The following is a 24,892-nucleotide window of genomic DNA, read 5'->3' as shown; positions in this document are numbered from 1 at the left end:
CCGTGATGGGTTTAGTTCAGCTCAAACGCGACGTGTAGCCTATATGATCTTACAAGCCTTGGATTTACTGGTGAATTGCAAGAACTCTTTAATAAGATGTGTTTTCAAAATAAATTTGTTTACGTAGCTCCTAACCTCATAGTCAAAGTCAACGTTTCCGTCAGCCATTTTTTAGAGGATACTGGGTCATTGTGTAAAAAAATTGCTATAAACTAAAATTTAAAAACACTATGGGTCACACTTTTATGTCATTATATATGTATAATCATTTGTTTGTGAGTTTATAGGCATATATATATATATATATAAACACAATTGTTTCAGATATATACAGAACATGTGGCAACCACTGTACCACAGCTCCGGGTTAATAAGTTTTAGACAGGATTAGACTGGTTTTGGAGAGGTCTTGTCTTTATTTATTATACAAAGGAAACATTCATCAGCCTTAAAGGGGCCTTTGACATGGTGTTCTCAGTCCACTTGCATCTTTGCCACGAAGAGCCACAAACAAACTCAGAGAAGCGAGCAAATGAGTATATCCAGCTCTGTCAGTTAATATTTATCTCTGATGCCACTTTGCGAGAAGGAAATCTGGGACACAGTTGCATTCATTGTTCAGTGAGCTTTCTTTTACAGTCCAACCCACCGACAGCAATGAATGTTGATTGTGACCTTTGTTGTAGTTTTCAAAGTCAAACTTTTCAGGCGTCGTCCGAGGCTGCCGGCAGCGTTGGAAGACAGAGCCGTCGTGTCTCCAGGAGTCCATGCTAAAATTCCTCTTTTGTCGGTGGTGGGGAGAGGCAAGGCTCGGTAGGGCTCGGCCGCAGGGTACAATCAACGGTCGATGGTTTTTTTCTATTTAGCTCAAACTCACCGACAGCGTTGAATGTTCACTGAGGCAAACATGGCCTGATGGTGAGTCGACTTGACAGTCTGCGCAGAGGTCGCTGTGGAGACAAGGCAAGCAGCGGGCGGGTGCATCCCACCTCTCAATGCTGAAAGGACATAGCACAGGTCACCTACTCCAAAAATACAACATATTGAATTCTGCTCTCAAACTTATATGACCTTTTGATGGTTTGGAATTCCTTTAAACACAACATAAAAACAAAATTTACCTTTTCAATGATTGCCCCTTGTCTTATTGTGCATTTTATCATCAGTGCGCACCAATCCATTTTTTTTTATTTTTTTTATTGAGATTTTATTTCAAAAAGCTTTTTTTTTTGTTGCTGAAGTCACCAAGGCCATGTGGGTGGGGCAAAAATTTAACCAATAATATCATAGCCTAACACGTTCTGCATTACTTTCAGATGAACATTCTTTTTTTTTAGTTAAAAATACAATACAGAAGTTGTTAAACTCATAAAAATAGTTAAAAATACAATTAACATACAAATAAAAGTAAAAGTGTTCATTGATTTTGATGGCTTATATCCCATAAACAAAACACTCTAAATCAAACAAAGTCTTGCTAATAAAAAAAAGATTATATTCAGTATCCACAAGCAAGTCTTAGATGGCACACGTGGCCTTAATCCAAGTGTAAGCAGGCATAACACAACAAACAAAAACAGAGAAATAAAAGGAAACAAGAAAAGAGAACAGATGTTATAGATTCATAGCATATTCATATGAAATGTGTAATTTATATTTAAATAAATACTAAACAGGATTCATTATAGGACATTATAAGAACTATCATCTTGAAAATCTATTCAAAAGATACACTTTTTAAAGGTTCACTCAGTAATTTTTTGGTTTATATTGTGCTGGTTGCAGTGCCTAACATGACATACTGACATCTAGTGGTGTGGATGCAGAATGATGCAAAACTGAAAGCATTTAGTTAGCAAAAACATTATTGAAATTATCATTTTTGCTGTCGTATTGAATAATATATTTAACAAGCAAAAGTTTACAATAACAGGACGGTTAAAGTGAGTAGTTTTCAGCAGGAAATTTTTTTAAAATGGCGGCCTCCATGAGGCGACCCAATCCATTTAAAATAAAACTGTTTTTATTAGACTACTGATATGACTGACTTTAAAAAAAGTTTAAAATGACTTTTACTTTTGTTTAGTGCTATTTCTGTTTGTGTAAAACTTTTAACAAGGAAAAATTTCTGAGTGCACCTTTAAGGCTGAAGACAAATTGTCAGCCCATATCTGCAGACGTGCCCTTTGCCATCTGAACATCGACGCTCACCTTTTGCTGTTGTACAGGAGAGGGTCAGCCGCACAGGAGGGATTTAGCCTCTGACCTCATCCAATGTATCTGCTGAACCAACCTTGGAAACTGCAAAGACACACACACACACATGCACACAAATAGAAAGAGACTGAGAATGGTGTAAATGAATCAGTACATTAAACAGATGATGGATGTGAATCTAACAGCTAACCGCACCCCTACCCCCACGCAAATGATACACACACACACACACTTTGCCACACTTTGACTTGACTGCTGTTCTCTTCTCTTCAACACCCTCTCTTTGATCATCGTGATTACAGTAATTGGGTCTGTAAGATCTTCACACAAGAGGCCTCTATCAGGACGAAGGAGGAGGACATCGCACACACACATATGCCACCACTTCTAATTGCATGCTTTGGTGATACCGAAAAACATGGCTTCCTCACATATCAGGCAAACAAAAGTATCTGTGCTGAGGACCAAACAAATGGTGTGTGTGTGTTTGGATGAATGGTCCAACTAAAGCTTACTGACCGGCAGGAAGACTGCAGGCCTGTCAAAAGTGCGTAGTTTTCAAACAAAGCATGCGAGGTTAACCTGTCAATAACCATGAAAATCGTTCCATCGTGCACATCTGAAGTCATGAATGCAAGTCATTACAGACCACAATGTTTTTGTGTGTGTTTCACACATTTTTGGCATTGGGAAACATTACGAGACAGATTTTCAATACAGTTGCTAAAAAACATCTCGAAATGTCAGCAAAAAAAAAAAATAAAAACAGGGAGAGATCAGACTATGAAAACATGGTAGCTTTACCGTATGAACGGAAGTTGTGTTATGTTAAAAGAGCCCCTTTGAAAAACATCTTTTTGATAATTGGTTTGCTTTAGCAGTGATGTGATAAAGCAACAATTGATAAAAGCTATGTTAATTGGAACAGACAATTAACATAATAAACTTAAGCTAATAAACTTAATTCTAGAAAGTTATCTTAAATCTCAAAAAGTAGTAGTCATGCAGAAAAGCAAATGAAAAACATAAAGAAAACAATAAGAATCATAATGGATCAAATGTTCTCTTTAGTAGCCATGCTATTTCTATGCAACAGTCTAACATGGCAGCTGTACTGTAGGAAGCACAGTCATTATGTTAAAACAGCCTTTTTGACGCAATAAAACCTATCGCTTAAAAGCTGGAACAGACAAATTGCTTGTTAAATCTAGAAAGTTAACGTAAAGAAGTAGTCATGCCAAAAAAAATGTTCAAAGAACGTAAAGAAAACCATAAGAAGAATCATACTGGATCCAACATGTTCTCTTAAAGAGTAGCAGCCATGCTATTTAAAGGGTTAGTTAACCCAAAAATGAAATTTCTGTCATTAAGTACTAACCCTAATGTCGTTCCACACCCGTAAGACCTTCATTCATCTTCGGAACACAAATTAAGATATTTTTGATGAAATCCAATGGTTTCTGAACCACACATATGCAGCAACATCATTTTACTTTTTGAGGTCCAGAAAGGTAGTAAAGACATTGTTAAAATAGTCCACGTGACTGCAGCGGTTCAATCTTAAATGTTATGAAACAACGAGAATACTTTTTTTGCGCAAAAACAAAATAACGACTTTAACAATTTTTTCTCTTCCCTATCAGTCTCCTACGCTGATCACGTAGTGAACACAGTGCAACACTTCCGTGTTTATGTCTGAACGCTGGCTCAGTATTGGCTGACACTGTACACGTGAGCAGCACAACACGTGCGTGTGATGCTGATACAGGAGCCGGCCAATAATGAGTCGCCATTTTGACGTAGAACACGGAAGCGCTGCACTGTGTTTACTACGTCAACTGCGTAAGAGTCTGACATAGAAGAGAAGAAATTGTTAAATAAATTCATTATTTTTGTGTTGTTTTTGTGAACAAAAAGTATTCTCGTCACTTCAAAGCATTAAGGTTGAACCACTGTAGTCACGTGAACTATTTTAACAATGTCTTTACTACCTTTATGGACCTCATAAGGTGCAATGACATTGCTGCCTATGTGTGGTTCAAAAACCCTCAGATTTCATCAAAAATATCTTCATTTGTGTTCCGAAGATGAATGAAGGTCTTACGGGCGTGGAACGACATGAGGGTTAGTACTTAATGACAGACATTTCATTTTTGGATGAACTAGCCCTTTAAATGCTAACAGACCAATGCAAGGATTGTATAAGATACAGGCTATTTGTTTAACCATTAAGCCCATCACTACCTTTAACGAGTCTGCTACTTGTGCTTGTATCACCCATTAGCCTTTGAGTATTCCTCTATAGAGCCAAGATTACAACACAACATTAGTGCCTAATCTAGCAGAGCAGCAGGCACACTAGGTGCGTGTTCTGTGTTACTGCGTTTAAATTTCCCTCAAGTGAGGTGTGGGAGGGGCTTAGAGAGCAGGAAGCTAATGACAATATGAGTAACAGCAGGCTCGTTAGTCTCCAACCTCCTCTGCCGCAGACACAATCATTTTTCTGGATTATTTATTGCTGTGCGCTGAAAGAGAACATCCACTTGCCGAGGGTTTCCTCAGAGGCCTGCACCGCATGGCTCGACAGCCCCTACCGCTGCGATTGTAACATCTCAGATGAGCGATATACACACTAGTGCTTTTTTTTTGGGCTATTTTTATTCATACAGTAGGTACTGTGGAGAGAGTGCGTGTGTGCTACCCGCTAAGGTTAAATAAAACCTAGGTTAAAAAAGGTTTTCAGCGTGATCTCATATATTTGGACCCCAATGTATTTCCTAAGACGTACTACACCACATTTTACTGGGTTGCACAAAGTCTAATAATGGTGCTAATATTAATTTGCTGTGACTTCAGAACAGTGACAATAAAATCCAATTATTCAATTTTGGAAACAAAATGTTCTCCCACAGTATAAATGAGCCAGAACTATAGTAAAATCATAGACAAGTTTGTATTTTTTACAATGGTTTACTACAAACTCTATAGTTAAGCTTTAGGTGCTATAGTAAAACCAAGGTTATTTTGTAGTTACTATGGTTTTTCTACAAAAAACAGTTAGACCACGGTTAATGGATGGCTAATTTTGTAGTTATTATGGTTTTACTGCAAATGCTTCAAAAACTGTGGGTATTTTTGTATGACTCCCCAACACAAAAACAGTTAAACTATGGTTACTGCAGCAAAACTACGGTTCATTATTGTTAGGATGGTCATTTCTCTGCCTATTGCACTGGCCGATCTAGCAAGCCATTACATTCATGGGGCATTCAAGAGCATCGATACCTCGGTTTCTGTTGTGACTTCCTCCATTTCTTTTAGCAATCTCTATACCCCACTATCACCTACTCACTATTAACCGTTAGCCCCCGGACATAAAATAATCAGGAACGCAATACAAACCAATGCCCCTTTCAGTGTAAAATTGCACTATTTTCCAACCCCCTCTGACTTCATAACAAAAAAGGCAAGCCAACCTGGCCTCTAATTGGACATTATAATTGCAGATGTGAATTAATGGGCCAAACATTGATAGTGTAAGCACATAAAACCACGATCCCAGACCGGCGGGGTAAATGGAAAACAGATCCAGGAGAAGGGAGGTTCTTTCCCATGGCAACCCCTGGCCGGGGTCGGCATGTTCTAATCCCGCCACTTCAGCAGAGCTGTTGTTATGGAGAGAAGCAGGATATTTTTCTATTGTGTAGATGGAACAGTCACTGTCGAGTGTATGGGGCCATGGGCTTCAGGGTAGACGACACACACATTACGATACGGTTTCACAAGCGTTAGCACATCATTATCCTGATGGTCTAAACACAACTGAATGTGATAGCTGGCTGGGAATGTGATGTTGGGGTATTATGCAGACGCATTACTCAGGAAAATTTCCCCCTAAATATGTTGAGACAATGTTTGAGCATCTCACAAGCATGCTTCTTCATTTCTCTGACATAATTACAATAAACAGCTTTCGCCCTCCTCCCTCAAGGAGAGTAATTACCTCACGACACGCTGAAAGCTCTTCTCATTGTGAGATGCCACAGACAAGACGCTGTCTCCTTCATGTCTGGACCTGTGAGAGACGGAGAGAGAACCAAAAATATAAGTAAAATCAAATCTCTTTTAAAATGTATGGTAGAAAAATATAGACTGAGGAGATTTAAGCCCTATATCTGTAGTTTAAAGGAAAAAAGTACATGTGGAGTTTGCAGAGCTGGTGCATTCTGGGTCATCTCTCTTTTTCTAACAAATTATTTAAGGGTGTGTAGGACGTGAAGGATTTCTCCAAGCACTTTGGAAGGAAGTTGAAAGATTTCTGGACTTCCTTTAGCAAACACTCATAGTGTGTACAAATTCTACACTTGGAGGGGTCAGCGAGAGGGTAGCCCGTGATTCCCGTCTCTTGGCAGGAGATCTGCTTTACTAAATTGTTACATTTCGTTAGAGTTATGCTTAAACAATTTGCCAATGGAGCAAGAAGAGTAAACAATCAAAAAGATATATTCTCTGAAAGCTATTCGTAATATCTCACACAATTTTGTTTCTCATAAAAATGCATTTTTCAGATATTATTTGTTAAAAAATATAGTTTAAAATAAATATAATATGAAAGATACAATGAAATGAAAATTGGAAGATGGAAGCTTGTTTCCGCCACTGAATTAAAAAAAAAAAAGGTTTATATCTCACAATTCTGAGAAAAGAAGTCAGAGTTGCAAGATATAAACTCAATTGCGAGAAAGTCAGAATTTCGAGAGAAAAAAAATAAGAATTGCAAGTTTATATCCCGCTATTCCAACTTTATTTCTTACAGTTGTGAGTTTATATCCTGGAATTCTGACTTTATTTCTCGCAGTTGTGAGTTTATATCCCGCAATTCCGACTTTATTTCTCACAATTGCGAATTTATATCCCACAATTCTGACTTTATTTCTCGCAGTTGTGAGTTTTTATCCTAGAATTCTGACTTTATTTTTTGCAGTCAAGTTTAAATCCTGCAATTCCGACTTTATTTTTCACAGTTCTGAATTTATATCCTGGAATTCTGACTTTATTTTTTGCAGTCAAGTTTAAATCCTGCAATTCCGACTTTATTTTTCACAGTTGAGAGTTTATATCCCGCAATTCTGACTTTATTTCTCGCAATTGAGTTTATATCCCACAATTCTGACTTTATTTTTCATAGTTGTGAATTTATATCCTGTAATTTTGACTTAATTTCTTGCAGTTGTGAGTTTATATCCCTCAATTCTGACTTTATTACACGCAATTGTGAGTTTATATCTCGCAATTCTGAGAAAAAAGTCAGAATTGTCCGATAAAAAGTCGCAATTATCTTTTAAATGTTTTTTATTCCGTCCTGTAAACAAGGTTCAATAGAAAAAAATTAATAAATAAACAGAAAAGATACAAATGAATGAATGATTTAATAATTAATTAAACAAATAAATAAAAACAAATACTAATTACAAATGTTTAGACCATAAATTGTTAGACTAGTTGTCTAACGATTTAATACACCACAGAACAATATAAAAGCAGTTTGAAAATAACCACTTGCATTGAATCCCATGACTCACTAGGTAGCAGTGGTAAATTATATCTGTTCTTATCATTGTGGTTACAGTACCCTTTGCAAGTTCAACCGATTTAACCAAAATTTGCATACACAATTGCAATTCAAATGCACGGATTTCCTTATTCAAAATTACATGCAGTTTTTGAAGAAACTACAATTGCATGCTGAAACATGTATATTTAAAATTTAAGGAGGATAAAACCTATGATGATATTATATCGTGTCTTAATGTCTCTGGTGGTCATATGTCAGTTTATCTGTAAGATAAAGGCAATTCATTGTGCTGAACTGTTTCCTTGTGTGCTCCTGTAACACATTCTACCTCTGTGTGTAACAGATAAAGCTGGTTGTAGCCAGACGGCTTCACCTGAGTGAGAAACTCTCTGTCTCACGCGTCTGTGTTAGCCTGCTAGGACAGATGGCAGTCAACCTTTGATATCTCAAAGGCCAGGTACATGTGAGAACACTGTGACGCCCAATCTCACATGGAGCAGTGACAGAAGATGAAAGGAGAGGAACCAAGGAAACTGACAACATGTGAAACGCAGAAGTCTCTACGGTCCTGTTGGATTAAAAAAAAGAGCTGAAACTAAAATCGATTCATTTTGAAATACTGAGGACAAAAATGGCAATTCTGTTAAAGACAAATTAAGGTCAAAATTGTAGAGAGGGGTTGCCAATATATTGCATATGTTTTCCAATTTAAAATAAAAATTTAAATGTTACAAATGTAAAATTTAAGCATAGTTAGGACAATAGAAATAATAATAATGATTATTATTATTGTTGCTAGCGGGTAATGTTGCGCATCCAGCCAGCCTATTTTGTATTTTGGTATAAAATATGTCTGAAAAATAGTTAATAAATGTAATCAATTGACCTTGACCAAAACATTTATTAAAAAATAAGAGGAAAATGTAATTGCTCAGATCTTGCTTTTGAAGAGCTCAGGAGATATAATGGAATTCCCGATGTTTCCACTTTGTCTCAGATGTTTCTTCCTTAAAATAAATATTCTTAGAAGAAATAGAAATAGAAACAAATGAGGCAATTGTTGAAATATTGTGAGAGAGAGATCAGTTCTATAATATTAGTTTGGATCATTTTAAATCAAGAAACTGACAAGAAATGTTCTGACTTCTGACGTTTGACAGCAGACTTTGGGATCTTGACAAATTTGAGCACAGTTTATGAGATTGTTGAGATCTCTTGAAACTCTAGAGACGACATTTGAAAAAAAAAAATCTTTAGGATAAAAATGAAAGACAATGGAAGATTCCACTGCTGTTTCTTTAATCTCGTTGCGGTTTGGGAGAATCATTTGAGAATCTAATTCTATATGGAGTGTTGGTTCTCCAGGTACAGTGAAATCTGGATTTTAGAATAGGAAAACCTTCAGTTTTAATAAAGATTTATTAAATTTGTTCAAATCATAGATTCCTTCAACACCCATGTAATGCACTGAACTGCACAATGTTAAGTCGTCCAGTTTCAAGTCTTGCTCCTACCATTTTTATCTTAGAAACTTTGTGACTCACAATTTTAGTCTTCAATATACACAAGTCAGAGACCTAAATGAGGACCACCCACAAACTCCTCTGAAGTCTTACAGTGCACAACGAACTAGAAATACATTTAATTTAATAATATCAATGTCTGCATGAAATGGAGCCAATTTCTATCTTCTATCTATCCAATTTCTATCTCCACAGTGGCACGACTTCTCCAGACCAGCCTCTATACATAATGATTCTTTTTTTTTCCCCTCTAGACTTTATTGTGGCGCTAACCAGTTGTAACTTGTCGCCCAAGCTCTGGACCACCCAGATTAGCCGTCTAAACAAGGCTTTAGATGTTTTAATTGTCTCCATCCTCTGGGTGTGCCATCAACTTGAAAGTATGTCGTCATAACAGCAGTTTACCTCCCTCATTTGCACTTCGAGATACCGAGTACAAATTTGCCACAGTGAAAACCAGCATTACACGCTCAAACCTTAAATCGAAAATGGATAATTCCAGCGCTTACAATTACATTAACCAAGATAAAATTACTACCGCCTTCATTTTTAGCTAAAACAGGCATGTAAAAACCTGAGACTGGCTCAAAACTAAAAATAAGGTTCTACGATTTGTTTTTGTGTGCCAAGATCGTGGGTTCAATTCCCAAGGAACACACTCATAAACATACTGAAAAAAACGTACAAGTCACTTTGGATAAAAGCATCTATGAGATGCACACACCTACATGCAAATGTAAACACCTTTGAGTTAGAAAATGTTATGGGTTGTAAGCAGGAGCATCCAGAGGTAAGTTTTAAGGATGAAAGGATGTCATAAATTCTGAGACGCTGTAATAAAAGACTGTCTCCTACAACAAGACGCTTCGTGGCCCCTGATAGTCTGTAATTTACAATGACAATATCAGGGACAGTCACGAAGCAGGAGGCAAAGTGCAGGGTAGCAGGAGAACATAGCCGTGTTTTTTCCTACTTTAATGATTCATCCTTTGTCTCAGAAGCGTTCATCTTCTTAGCATATCCAAACAAACCGTTTCCCCTCGAAATCTTCAAATGATCCATTAAAACGAGCTCATTTGAGAGCAGCAACTATTCGGGCTGCAAAACACAGGACGCCGAAAGAAAACAGGAGAGGGTGCAAACGCCCCCTCCTTCCCCCTCGTAATATGCAAAGTTTCACCCCGAGGTATTAATCTGTTTCCATTGTAGCTAAGCGCAGATGCTATCAAGCTCCATTTGTCATTGACAGCGAGGGTAATGACCCTGAACTCGCGTGAGCAGCTCCTGGGCAGCAAAGACACAAGGTGGTAAGTAACTCAATATATTTTCCCACAGCAGCATTAACGGCTACAAATTTGCTAGGCAAATTGAGTGTGATGAGCACATTTTATACCGCTTTGGCTCGTGGTTGTACTGACTTAATCTCTTTGAGACCATTTATCTCTCAAAATACATTACGTGCAAGGAGGGCCTGTTGTAACATTGCTTGTTTTATCAATCTTGGATTACAACGTTGCTTGTTTGGACCAGACATCTTGACTCATCACATAATTTATGTGGCGATCGTTAAAATCCAGTTCAAAAATACATGGCAATGTACATGGATTTGTGTATGTTGCGTAAAGAAAAGGATGCTGTTTCAGGACATTTTCCAGGTCTTTTCTATCAGTACAGTCATGTGAAGAGTCTTTTGTCCCCTCACAAACCCTGAGCTCTAAAGAGCTTTCAGTCCACCCGAAGGTTCAACACCTTATAAAAGAAACAAGTCGGGAATGTACTGAAAACCATTGTGTCCAAAACAAGCCTCCACAGAGCCAAGGATTTTAAGCGGTTCATGAACCCAGTAGGAATACCGTTCTCAAATTCCATCCAGGTTTCCCTGAAATGCTACGATCATTTCAAGCACTACAGTACGAACCATGAAGATTAAGACACAATGTGGTTTGCCAGTGGTTTTTAACCTCCGGTGATAAGTGAAATGGCTGGCTGTGCTTATATTGGCAGGCAGGGAGGAAAGAAAGCCCAGATAATCTCTCTCTGGTCAAGTGCCCGTGGCCCTGGCACTGTTTTCGGAGGTAGTAAAGCTGTCCAGATTTCATGCCGGTAACTATCACTCAGGTCCTGAAGCTGAGCTACCTAATTAGCATGGGCCAGAGAAACACGCTCATTTAGCATTCTATAGAGTAGCAGGTAAACTATCCTCTCACTTATGTAAATACACATAATTTCCAGATGATATTTAATTAAATGTCCCAATATTAAGTCATCAATATGCATCATAGCCTAGCAGTGTTTTATGACATTTAAACACTCATATATACTTTATTCAAGACATACATTTGACAATATGACCTTGTCGTTGCTAGCGCAATGCTAGCCAGTTGAGCTACAGCAACACTTGGACCTGTGGAGGTGTTCAAGTCTGGTTTGTGTTATTTTCCGTTGTTGTACCTTCCTTATCTTCTCAGCATTTCCTTTCTTCTCTATACCGTTCTCAAGTAGAAATCAGTAGATTTACATGCACAATTTTAGTCAGACTAAAGCAATAATGAATCTTTTTAAAATGTTATAGTCCAAAATCATACCAGTCAGACTTTGCTAACAGATCTAATAATGTGATTTTAGCTCAGCCTCACCCAGTTTGTTTAATCAGACTAGAATTGGCCTCAACAATAGACAGAGGTGACCTGCAATGTATCCTTCAAATATTCAATTATGCATTGTGTCACATGAATTTGGACAGAGAGACGAAGACTGTAGCTTGACAACGCGAAGAGCATGTGTAAACACACTGCTATTCTATAGGCAAATACAAAGAACCAGCAACTGTATAGATTCACACATTTTCATCTGTCAGCACTCTGCCATATTGTTCAGCCGTCCCTAAAATCCTCCTTAACAGTTGTAAATTCCACCAAGCTTGTGCCAATTACCAAAGGACAATGTTAGCCATCCCTCCACAGTGCAACTTTATGAATGCTCTGAGGGCAGTGTCTGCTAATTCGCCATGTAATGCACCGTTAGCTTCGCAAAAACCGGCTAGCTTGCTAGCCACTACCCTCCTGCTGGGTACGCAGAATAGGGTGAGTGGACCTTGGGGCTTCCCAGCATGGGAGTGGAGACATGAGGGAGAAATCTTACAAATAAGGGGTAGATTGAGAAAGATCTAAAATTGCATTCTCAATTAGTGCTTTCAATTACAGGCCCCATCCCCCGCATCCAAGTCCACTTATTTAGAAGGAGCTTAGAGCTGGATTCACCTGCCATGCGACAGTAGTCAAAGGCCGGAGGTGCGTTGTTAACCCAGCAGGAGAGGATGAGGCTGAGGTGCGAGATAAAAGGAATCAAACGGCCGAGTGAATCACATCCAGGAAGACAACAGCTGGAGAGGTCGTCGCCAGAGGGAATAAAAGTAGCTTTTAAACACTTGTTGAGGCGTGTGGGGGTCTAAAAGGGGGCGGAGCGAGGATATAAGGAAATGTAGCAAGTGTCTACTGGAAAAAGAGACAGCCAGTGTCTTTAACTAGTCTCCCGACACAGTCTGCTGAGACTTTTACAACGGACCAGAGCGAGGGAGGGTGGCTCTGATGGGGGATAGAAAAGGAAGGAGAAATTATAGCCTTCCGGCCATTCAGCATTTACATCTGTGTTACCTATAATCCTACAGGGCCAGTCTGTCTGACCACTTGACAGACTAGAGATAATTTACTCAAGCTTTTAGTATGGATAAAGAATGCTCTTAGTTTAAGTGGCTGAGAGTTCGACTTTGGAATACTAACTGGCAGCACAATGCAACATTTTTGGCCCTGGAGAAAAGCAAACACTTTAAATGAAACGGCTGATCGGTAACTCTGATCTTTTGTGGATTTAAGGGTAAGAGCTGTAAAAACCATGCTCACAAGCAACATTTAAACTTGAACGAGTAGTCCACCGGAAAAACAAATTCTGTCATTATTTACTCACCTTCATGTCTTTCCAGATCCGTCATGCTGTTATTTTGTTTGTGGAACACCACGTTTTTCACAACGACTGTCAGTCAAGCTCCAAAAAGGACAAAAACACCATAAAAGCACTGTAAAAACAATCTTGTCCTATTTGTTGTCAATACCTCCAACCAGCGACAAGAGTTTCAGTGAATAACAGCTTAAATTTTTGAATAATCTGGCTTCAGATGGCTATATAGCACATGAGTAGTATGGATGACTTTTATAATTCTTTTATGGTGTTTTTTTTTGTACGTTTTAGAGTTCAAAAGACGCGTTCATTATGAAGGTTCTTGATGAATTATTATTTTGTGTTCAGCAGAAAAAAAGCATGCAGGTTTGTGAAGACATAAAAGGCAATAAGTGATGACAGAAATGCATTTTTGGCTAAACTGTTCCTTGCAGCAATAATTACAAATCATTGCACGCTTATGTTTAATTCTCTTTTAGACCACCTGAAAGCCAACATCATGCCAGACATCTTCATAGTCAGTAAAGTTTGTGGAATACCTATATTTGAAAATTAAATTCTTGCACTGCATCTCTTAACCCAAAAGATAACATATTGTTCCAGACTCACATATAATAGCAGTGATAGTGCCTTGCGGTGAGGTAATTGCAGTGAGTAAAATACAGGGAGTCTCAGATGTCGGTTTAACATGACGAGGTTAGATGAAGGCACAGATAATCAGTCAAGGAACTGACGCCTGAGTGTGCAGGATGAGCCGGAGATGAAACGACACGTTCTGCACCTGGATCACATGGCAAAATGCCCAACACACATACATACGTGCACGCACACACTCACGCACACATACATGTTTGCATATTCTACCGAGGAGCCATTTGAGGACACCGAATGTACCTTCAGAGGTAGATTTGTTACCTTTATTAGTCGTCTTCGGCCTGTAGCAGTCTGACTTCCATGGTTGAGCTCTGTCAAGTCACCAGAAGAACCAGGGTTTAAAAGACTCCCAGCATTAACAGCTTCCCTCGCTCTGTTTCTGGCGCCTTGATAACCTATGAAATGCAGAGGGGGGAAGGAAGAACGATAAGGAAATCGTTTCACCAGATGGAACTGTCTAAAGTCAGGCGAAAGCAGAAGGCAGCGCATTTCATTTAAAAAACTCAATTTGGCAAGATGAGACGAGGTCGCGGATTCCAATCATTACATTAAAATACTTTTCGTTATCTTTCCCGCAGCACCCGCAAGACGTACAAAGGGTATTACAGAGAAAAGTCACGACAGTACAACACCTCCCAGTCATCGGGGTCGTGACTGTGTGGCTACCAGCTGTGTTTTTGCCCTGAAAGGATGAGCAAGGCTTGACAAATCAAACATTTGCCCTGATCTAGCCCTGCCCTGCTCTATATTACACTGTGTGGAGAGGTGACTTCAGCGCAAGAGGATGACTCTGTAGTGGTAATAGACGCTCATCAAATCACCAGCAGCTGTGCGGCTATTCAACACGCTCTCTTTCTTTTTTTTTTTTTAGGCCACAGCTGCACAGATAAAGGGTTGGGCAAATATTGCACAATGAACGACAAACATAGAGCTTCCACAGTCTCCATTTCGAGCTTGACTATATGTGTGAACACTCAATGCCTGTCCTCCTCTACGTTCGGTTTCAATGCTCCCCCGTCCATATTTAATTGCCATTCTCGCCACCCCCCACCCGGCTCTCCGTTCACCCTGCACAGCCCAGAACCCCTGAAAAGCGGTGACAGTGCTCCTTTGTTCACCCCAGACCACTCCTCTCCCTCAGCGCCCCCATCCACCCTCCGTTCGGTTGACAGGCATGCCTGTACAAGCTCGGCAAAAACCGAGAGAGGGAAAGACAGCGTGAAAAGTGAGATAGAGAGCGACAGGGAGGGTCTCTCGTTTTGAAGCTCCTACCATTCCTGCAGTTCTGTCAACTCAGCAATACCAGAGGGGGCTTCAAAAGGGGGTTAGGAGATGAGGCGACCGCCAGTTTACAAGCCCTCGAAAAACGAGAGAAAGATACATAGGCACTGAGAGTCAGGGATTCAGCTATGCATCGCTTAACTCAACTATAGCATCCACCTTGAACAATCATTCAAGGCTAAAACATGCTACGCTGACGACTATAACCCTAACATGTATCTTTAATTTTTCTCAACATACATGCATAACATGCCATTTACAAGGTAGACATTCAAGTAAGATGGTTAGTCTGTATAGCTGTGTCTCTATTTAGCCTGTGGCACAGTTCCCTTCGTCGTTAGATCATAACAGTTTCCCTGGTTTTAATTTAAATAGTCATTTTATAGTCTGTTTTATTTTAATGACCATGTTTATGGTAGCCATTTATCTTGGGAAAGATGCAGACAGATTCTGAACATATTTAAATAAATTAAAAAACACTCAAAAACAAACACGTAGAGCATTTTAGACATCTGCTTTTACATTACAAAAATTAATATTAGCATTAAAACAAATTATGTAGACTATATTTTGGAAACATCAAATTGGTTTGTACAAAAGCCATGAGCAGGCCAGAAACTCTATGCAAGTATGGAGATGCATTGTACATACGTAATGTGCGTTGTTGCGTTACTTTTAGTGGTAACACATTTCAGTACTCTAGGGGGCGACAGAGTTACTTTTAAATGTTTTTGCCATTAAAGTTGGCATTAAAGTAAGTTCTGATCATCCTTTTATCCTATTGTGATGTATATCCGAGTGAAATGGCTTCTCAAACAAGAAAAAATGTAGGGCGGGACTTGATTTTGTCCATCGGGATTTGATTGGATCATTGTTGTTTGCTAATTGTTGCGATCTCGTAAGTCATAAGAGAGATGTTGTTGCAAGAGGGAGGGAATGTTTTTAATTAAATATTACAAGAACACATGAATTTAAAACAGAAAATAATAATAAGCATGGACGGAATTAAAATAAGAACTGACCATTTTTAAACCATGTTTGTAATAGCTAGTTGTAAACAAATCGACACCTTGAAAAGTATGTCGTATTTCATGCTAATGCACATTATAGTGCTACTTGTGGCAATGCTGACTGTGCATTTTATGGTTTGTTTTATTTTAATGGCCATGTTTATAGTCGTCCTGTACTTTGAGAAAGAGGCAGGCAGACCTTTAAAAAAAACACATTGAGGAAGTGAGCATGATGTGTAAGTCTTCTGCCTTTACGTAACACAAATTAATATTAACACAATGTACAAAAGTATAAATAATATAAATTTGATCTCTGCAAAATCCTAAAAGTATGAGTAGGCCAGAAAAATACACAAGGCATGTGGACTACGTAGTAACCTCCAAATGTCTCAGGTAGCTAGTTATAAACATGAAAAGTGTGTGTTGCTCCAATATTACGGTACAAGAAGACACTTTATGCTAATGCTCGCTATAGCTCCCCTTGTGGCAATGCTGGGAGTGCAAAGATTGCACAGCTAGAAGTATTTGCGCTCGTGTACTTGTGCCTAGTTTGTACATTTTCAGCATGTAGGGGGTGTACTTGTAGGTATTTAAATTAAATTGTAGAATTATTTTTTTCCACAATTCAAGACATATTGCTCAGATCTACTCGTACATTTGAGTAGGGAGAGAAATATTTGGACTGAAGATGAGGACTCTTGAAGTGGTTGTGCTGAATCCACAATCCTCAGGCAATCCCTAGACAAACCTTGAGTGGAATAATTCAAGATTGTACTTAACATTCTTAGTATTTAACTTAAGGATTTGAAAAACACAGACTTCTAATATTGATTTTACAGGTTTGACTTTTCTAATCTAATTGTTTGACTTTTCTAATCTAATTATCTGTGCACATACATTTGAATTTTTTTCTTAGCACATACTTTTTCCCATCCAAAAATCTCCAACATTATTTTAACTGTGACTTCTGTGCAAAATTGTTGGCGTTTTCCAAATCTACCATATTTTATTACATCAATACATGCATTATTACCTCAAAAATACAATACAGTTAAATATAATATATAATTGCTGCTGAGAAAACAAGTCTAAGTCCATTTACCTGACTAGACAGAAATGTTCAAATGATGAAATGTTATATTAACAAGTCAACTTTAATAACTGGAACCCTAAGGGGGTCTGATTTCAGGTGCAAGCTGAAGCTATGCTAATGCAAATGCTAACAAAAGCAACAAGTCAATGGGGGGAGCTTGACAATGGTCACACGCCAAATTTACTCCAGCACAAATGTTTTTTAAAAGGACTGTTTAACTCAAATTAGGAGGTGACCAGGGCAGGACCACAGGGAGTTTGGATGCATTCGTAAACAGACCATGAAAACCTCTTGAGATTACTAGTCCCAGTACTCACAAAAACAGGGAGGCTTCGGCAGTGGTGCTAAACTAATTGAGTGGTCCCTTGGGGCCTTCAAGTTCATTGTCCACCATGTCTCAATTAAACATCCATCAAACTGGCATCTAGTACCAAAGTAAAACCCAACAACTCCATCAATGTTCTTGTGTATGCACAAGGTAATGGCACATTTTGCAAACCATCCTAGTCAGGTCAGAAAGCGATTGGCACCACTCTTCCCCATTTATCCACCATTAGATGCCACTAGGACAACTGTGAGAGTCCTAAAAATGAAGGTGAAGGATCTCAGCAAAGCTAAACTTCGCAAACCACCATACTGATAACACAAAGTAACCTTCTGGTGGTTTATTCATTGTGGAAGGGTTGCAAAACGTAGCACAAAGTGTTGACGCCAATGGCTTGCCAATTTAAGCTTCCTTTCTGCTAGCTGTGGATAAATGCTTTGGATATGAGAGCCACTAATGCTTGGATGCACTTCTTGTAATAAGTACAATATGGAAGCGCTTTGAAGTTTACAGCTCGCAGGTCTTTAGCTCACTTTGCAAACACATGAATAGGGTTCAAAGACATTAAATGAATGAACCGCAACTTGAAAGTTGGACCGGTCCCTAGAATTTGACTGAATGGATCACACAACAGAGTCTTGAGTTGAAATGAGGAACAGCCGAACAATAAAATGATACTATCTCTTTTAGGGATTGCAGCACAATTGACGGCAAATAAAGGCTCCCTGGTGCTGCTCTGCTTTGATAGAGCCACACAACCGGACAAATGCTGAATTTGTAAGAACTGTGCATTCGACGGCTTTCATCTCGGATTCAGCTTCTGACAATAAGAGTTAATTCCCATCTTCCTTTTCCACAATCTACTAACTGGAACAAACACGCCCGCTGACTCTAACACAGTCGTTTTTGAGCAGGATCACTTTTTTAATCGCCGAGATTGAGCGAGGCTCGAAGAATCAAGCCCTCGATCGGCACGCAGAGGCGACAGCGAATTAATTCCACCTTCCTCTTGGCCTGTCGCAAAACACAGTCAGGTTTCACCGGAAAGCCCTTGACGCTCGCTGCTTAAACCCCTGTCAGTCTACCTTGCCTGAAACGGAGCCAGCAGGAATCCACCAACTCCACAGTTTTGCCTTCCCCTTTCACGGTCCATCTCAGCAATTTTACAGATAGTCCAGTAACAGTTATTTGCTTTCAGCTGTCAGAGGGGATCCTGGTTGTGTCTATCTACTTCGAATCCAAACTGCAAATCTTTAACAGCCCTCGGTCGTTCTCGCGCTTGGTTATCGATCGCAAAGTGGCTGTTCTTTGTCCAGTCCTAGGAGGAAGTGGTGTGAAATTATCCGTATATCCTTATTTTCTCGTGCTGTTAAGGAAAGATAGCGACTGCAATTGGTATAAAGCTGTTTGCTGAAAATGCTGGCTGACCTACAATATAAAGATACAGCATCGTTTCAAAGGTTTTAGGTACCTCTTGTTAGAGCAGCACTACTAAAACTGTTTAAGTCTGTGAAAGACTCCAAGTGGTCCACCAGTTAATTGGCTACTCTAGACTAAAATAGTTATAATTGTTGAAAAGTACCAACATTGAATTAATCAACCGATAGCATGAAGTAATTGTGCCAACACTAATTTGTGATAAAAATGTTTTTGATGTCTCACTCCTGACAGTTAGTGAACATTTTAGCTTAGCATTTTGGCTTATTAGCTAAAAGTAGCAGTCCAGTTAATGTCAATGAACAAAATAGCCATCTGGCAATATTACTGATCAGAAGAAGAGAATTTTAAGATTAAAAGGTATAAATAAAGGATAACTTGGACACTACTTAAAACAGTACATAATTGTTTTGAGGTAGCAAGTGTGCTCACTCAAAAAAAATTAACTTTTACAGTTGCTAGTTTCACTCAAACCATCCTTGTTCATATTACTTAAAAAACTCACGTAACTGCATGAGCTCAATTTAACTGAGTTGTTTCTACAAAAAAAAAAAAAAAAAAGAGTATTGTCAGCTTTACTTAAGTGTTTGTTCAGTCAACTTAACATTGCTGAGTGAAACGCACAAATTAATGTAGGCTACCTGAATTAATACAAAAAAATTGGGTGCATTTTGTAGAGCAAATAGTTAATTTAAGATAAAAAGTCAATAAATGTGTTCACCTTACGTAATAAACTAAATTTAACATAACATGACTTAAATAAACTGCACATATAAATATTACATAACAGTGACAAATTCAAATATGTATTTACTTTACTTGAATTTCTTTTGTTCATACAACTAAATTGTTATTTGTACAAATTCCTCAATATAGTTGCGAAGAACCACTAGACACTACTTTTTTAAGTAAATCCAAAAATTAATTTTTTTGAGTGTAGTGGGTCTGCAATTCCTGTTTTCCTGTTTTAAGTGGCCTGCCAGCTAAAAACATGTTTAAAAAGCACTAAGTGATATAGCTTCAGAAGAAAAAACATGGGATAATGGTGAAAGTTAAGTTTATGGTAAGTCATATCTCTAAGAGTTCCTCCAGTTTTAATCACAGTTTCAGTTATCACACACTTCAGTTATCACTTTCAGCCATTTAATCAGTCACTGATGACTTTTAAACCATTAAAGATTTATCTAAGCACGTACATGTCATGTACAGTGAGCTCAAATTTTAAAATATAATGCTCTTGTATTATATGCTTGCATGTTTCTCCTCACATACCTAATTACAGCAAGTAACTGTATGTACAACAGATACCACATGCTAAATAAAAAAAACAAAAAAAAAACAAACAAAAAAAAAACTATTAGCATACACTACTTAAAAACAAATTAAAAACCAATCAGTTCCTCTTTTTTTTGTGTGTGAAAGTCAGCTAGTGTGGAGGATTACAAACGAAAACTGCAACTGAGAAGCAAAACTGCTCATTAGCATAGCAAATCTCTCCCAGAATTCATCCATGTTGATGGGACAGAAGTCAAAAGTGTTCAACAAGCTCTCTGCATGTACTGGAATGACATTTCTGCGGGTTAGCTCCCAAAACACAGTATGAAATAAGAGCAAGCAGCTGTCTCTTACTGCGTCCAGATGGTGGCAGAACGTATGTAAATTGCCTCATTAACCTTACAGCACTTAACTACTGGGCTGCGCTGATGGTTCGGCCCACACGGGCATTTTATTAAAGAACATTAATAGCATCAGGCAGCAATCACCACTGCCTGAGGTGATTTGCTCTGGCATTATCAAACACTGTAATAATTATACATGACAACCTCCTGATTAATGCATTCATGAATATTACAACACTGCATTATCTTCCGTTCTTGAGCCATGAACTTCAAGGGTGTTTTAACAAATACTGCAGGATAAGTAGGTTCTTCCACCCACCTTTACAACCCTTTTGGGCTCAGCCACACCTCATACAAACGAAAAATATAAGATGCAGGGGGAAAGGCATCATGCAACATTACCCCCAGCCCTTTGGCGTGCACGTGTGTTTGTGTGTGTGTGTGTGTGTGTGTGTGCAACAAACACCGTGGAGAACCGACCTGCACCTGGAGCACAGAGGGGCATGGCACAGGTCAAAGGTCAAGCCCCCAAGGGCCACTGACTAAACAAGCCTCCACTCCCTCTTGCTCTGAAAAGGCCAGACAACCCCTGTGGTTGCAGATCACAACATGGTTCTTTTCGTCTTTTCTTTTCGCTCCTTCCCTCGCTGTCTTTCTCCTTTGGAGAGGCGCGTTAATCCATAATCACTCAAACGACCAGGAGCTCAATTATGCACCAGTTTCTCCATTTTCTCTTGACACATAAAGATCTAAAAACAATTAACCTCTACCCAGCGACGCGTTTTCACACTGAGCGCAAGAGAAAAAAGTCAAGAACCCTCCATTCAAATTCCACCCCATAATTCAGCGAGCATAAATATTATTACATATTTTCTCTTAATGCTGGGCTGCGTGGTTTAAGCTTAGCTGACACAATGGATGGTATTTCTATACATACCTAATTGAAAGCTCATAAAATGGCTGATATGTGTGCTACATAAGATGATATTCCTTGGAGGGATTGATGTACATATGGCCTGGATTACTTTAATGGATTACTTTAACGGATTACTTTAATAGATTACCTTCTTACTCCTAATGGTACTGACTTTGACTTGTCAGGAAGATTTAATGATAGTTAAAGGTTCAAGGGATAGTTCACCCAAAAAATGAAAATTCTGTATGAATTTCCTTCTGTGAAAAAACAAAAGAATATATTTTTAAATTGTTTGATGACCATTTTTTGGTTGAATTATTCCTTCAACCACCGTAGACATTGAGAAGGACATATTCACACCAATATTCATATATTTTTTTTCCTTAAACTTCTATTTTTGTCCTACAAAATATTCTTTAAAAAATTAAGGTTCCAAAAGTGGGTTTTCTCAGCGATGCCAAACAAGAACCATTTTTGGTTTCCCAAAGAACCTTTCAGTGATCAGTTCTTAAAAAGAACCCCTTTTCTAAGTATGAAGAACATTTTAATAACCTAAAAAACCGTTTTCCACTATAAAGAACCTTTTGTGTAATGCAAAGGTTCCATGGATGTTAAAGGTTCTTCATGGAACCATCCATGCCAATAAAGAACCTTTATTTTAAGCCTTTGTGATGAGCAAAAATACATCTATTAAAAACATACTTGATATCTATATCCACAATGTGCATTGCTATACAATTTTCCCCTCAGCAGCTCAAAAACATTCGTTCAAAACGGAGTCAATGGGTGTGACACTAGGGAGAACTCATGCCCATGGCCTCTCGCCCAAGCCGTGCAGTTCTCTACGTGAGGCTGTCTGATTGTATTGAGCCCTTTAGCCCTCAATAAACACTCTTCCTCTGTCAGAGGGTCTCAGTGGCCTCCTATTCATGCGCAGGTAGAATGCCTAAAGAACGTGTGAGAGGAGAGAAAAAAACAGCTTGTTGCTTCTATTGAACCTTTTATTACGCCCCTTCAAAGGCTTATGGCAGAGGAGGAGAGCGAGAAAGAAAGGATCTGCCGTCTACTTAGTGCCATTGTACTCCCAACATGTCGGCTCTGAGCTCTGTGAGAAAACACAAGCAGACTACATCCAAAATATCGCACGTCGAGCAAATCAAAGTGCACTAGCTAGAGACAAAATGGCGATTTTTAGGACACTGATTTCAGGAAGCACGTTTTTATGAAAATACACGGAAACAGATGCTAATGTAAGCTAAATGTAATGATATTCATATGTACGAGTACTATTTAGAGTTTTGGGTGTGGTAAGCAGCATAACATATAAAAATTAAATTTTAAAATGAATACTAAATGTATTTTTTAACACATCAGTATCCAACTACTCATTAAATAATATGAATCCTGCACTGAAATCAAAACAAACATTAACATTAATTGTGCTCCCCCTCCCCCTTTTTTATTATTAATTTTGTTAGTTTAAAAGCGATTTTTTAAGTGAGATTCTTTATGTGACTTATATGTAACATATAATTCTCATAATACAGTGATTCAGATACTGTGCAAAAACGCTGTTTTATCATCCATCTTTCAGCTTTCCTAATCGCAACATTCACTGTGTATGTAATTTCACATGCGGTAAACCTAATCTTACACAGACAAAGCACTTAAACAAGCTGAGAATCCAACACTCAGTCTAATCCACAGAAGTCACAAAACATGCCTAAAAAGAAATGAGCCAACATTGCTTTTTATGACAACAAAAAGCACACGAATACTGTAAACTGACAGGTTTTGTATGGAAAAGAAAAGCCTGATATGCAATTTTGAAAAGCACGGCTGAATAAAGACTCCCGCTTACACACACACACACACAAGGAGACACTGTTGTTCATGCTTCTCCTTGCATGTGTGCCAGACTTCTTTCTCCCTGGTCCATACATTGCTGAAGAGTTGGCCCCTCATATACTGCATACTGGCCCCCAACATTGCATACTGGCCCCTTGATTGTGCAGGGCAAAAGATGCAAGGGGAAAAAAACAGAAAAAGAGACAAAGTAGTGAAAAAAAAGAGCGAAAACAACTGGCAGGCATCCAGACTCATGGGGACTGCGTTGATCATTATGTCTAGCCTTCAGGTGTCTGAGCCGGCTGCATTTTGGGGGGAGGTGTGGTTACCAAAGAAGCAGACAAAGAGAAACTCGTTCACCGGGATCAAGAAAGCGAAGAAGGGAGGGAGGGTACAGAGAGAGGGAAAAAATGAGAAAATGCTATAAAAATTTGATTAGACGATCCTCCACTGAAGTGACTTTCTGTGTTCTCCAGCCTTTTTTTTTTTTTTCAAAGCATTGCCCCAGAGAACAGGACAGACTGATTTTTTTACAGGTCCTAATTAAAAACATCTGAAGACCCTCAGACATCAAACAGTCTTGCAAGGTCTCATTGCAATGCATTGCAATCTAATTTCTAAACTCAGGTTTCTTGATAGCTCAGCTCTCAAGATGTTAAATTAATATTAATACAAGTATTATTTATATTTATGAGCTGCGTTTAAACATGCATATGGAAGTCTGCATATGATTAAAGAAGAAAAAACAAACACACAACTGCTTGACAGAGGTCACCGGCTGTCACAACTTTACAACACGTGTCAAATTTAACAAAAACAGACAAATTGCTGAAGATTTTCACATGGGATGATAATAAATCTTTGTATATTGAAAATAAAAATTTTATATTTTCAATATTTTTGAAATACAATTCTTGTTTTAAATTACTAACTGAACAGGTCAGTGGTTTTGATCTGATCTAGATCAGGCTGAAAATGTTTTATAACATAATAAAGGTGTATTTCACAAGAAGAAGTAGAATCAAGAGAATCAACAGAATCAAATTTAAAAAATAAAGTTCAAGCATGCATGAATACACAAAATCGATAGTACTATAAAACAGTCCTGTAATATGATTTTTTTTTTCTTTTATAATTAGTTTTGCCATCCCAGAATACGCTTTTAAACATCAAAGCAAAATCTCATTTTGAGTGATATTCGTCAAGCGACTACGATAAACATCTAACGCATTTTGCAAAGTGTTTTTCGTAGAATAAAAAAAGTAATATCGATACTAACCATTCATTCTGCTCTAGACGCCGGGTTCCTCTTGCATTCGCGGGGAAACTCCGAGCGGTTACAGTAAAAACGGCTGCTGCTGTTGAGAGTGCCGCGTTACCTTTGCGTTTAACTTCTGATTCTTTTGCGCGTCTCGCTTCCTGCGCAGTGGGAAGAGACCA

The 24,892-nt window shown here is 38.5% G+C and overlaps 1 long non-coding RNA gene across 2 annotated transcripts; it reads right to left on the bottom strand.

Moving 5' to 3' along the window:
• Positions 1 to 393: 393 nt before the first annotated feature.
• LOC127521769 (uncharacterized) lies at positions 394 to 24,892 on the bottom strand. Of its 2 annotated transcripts, none has more exons than XR_007932467.1 (5): positions 24,732 to 24,892; positions 14,185 to 14,318; positions 6,221 to 6,292; positions 2,212 to 2,301; positions 394 to 998 (listed from the first exon to the last, which is right to left on the bottom strand). It is a non-coding gene; the product is annotated as an uncharacterized LOC127521769 (long non-coding RNA). The 2 variants fall into 2 exon arrangements; XR_007932466.1 differs by having other exon boundaries at positions 394 to 1,536; positions 24,732 to 24,888.

The sequence above is a fragment of the Ctenopharyngodon idella genome, chromosome 10 (genome assembly GCF_019924925.1).
Source record: "Ctenopharyngodon idella isolate HZGC_01 chromosome 10, HZGC01, whole genome shotgun sequence".
Lineage (NCBI taxonomy): Eukaryota > Metazoa > Chordata > Actinopteri > Cypriniformes > Xenocyprididae > Ctenopharyngodon > Ctenopharyngodon idella.
Note: the sequence above shows the minus strand (reverse complement) of the source record. Positions and strands in the feature narration are given on the sequence as shown.